The sequence below is a fragment of the Paroedura picta genome, chromosome 5, assembly GCF_049243985.1.
Source record: "Paroedura picta isolate Pp20150507F chromosome 5, Ppicta_v3.0, whole genome shotgun sequence".
NCBI classification, from domain to species: domain Eukaryota; kingdom Metazoa; phylum Chordata; class Lepidosauria; order Squamata; family Gekkonidae; genus Paroedura; species Paroedura picta.
The window spans coordinates 93566656-93567204 of record NC_135373.1 but is presented as its reverse complement, the minus strand read 5'-3'; positions in this window follow the sequence as shown (position 1 = coordinate 93567204).

The following is a 549-nucleotide window of genomic DNA, read 5'->3' as shown; positions in this document are numbered from 1 at the left end:
TTTCAGTGTATGTTTTTCTGTTCATGAGGGGGGAGTGCCTCTGCATGTGATCAGATGGATGTATGGAACAAATAGGTCAACATAGCTCAAGGGTTCAAAGTAATTATTTTATCTCAACTACATGCATAAGGGAGATTTTTCTGTTCTTAGACTTTTGTCTGGAAAAAGTCAATCACTAAAATTAGTAGCTGAACTGCTCATCTTTGAACTGTGGGATATTTCTCATTACAACTAGCCTGTATAGAGGATGTATGCCCTTAGGTTGTCAGAGGGATGAAATGCATAAGCCCACTGATACAATGGATAAAAGTAAGGTGGTTGAAAAATTTGATCACCTGAAATTTAGAACACAGGTTACAGGTTTGCTTCTATCACATAGAGCTAAAGCACATACTTGTTTGAGCTGGAGTATGAGGAGTCCATTATAGCATGGCTACTATTAAAGTAGAGCACAAAGTCATAAGAACAGAACTTTACTCCATAACACCAGCCTCCACAATGTACATGAGCCTGTACAATGTAACAGCCTATTCACCCAGGCACTAAATT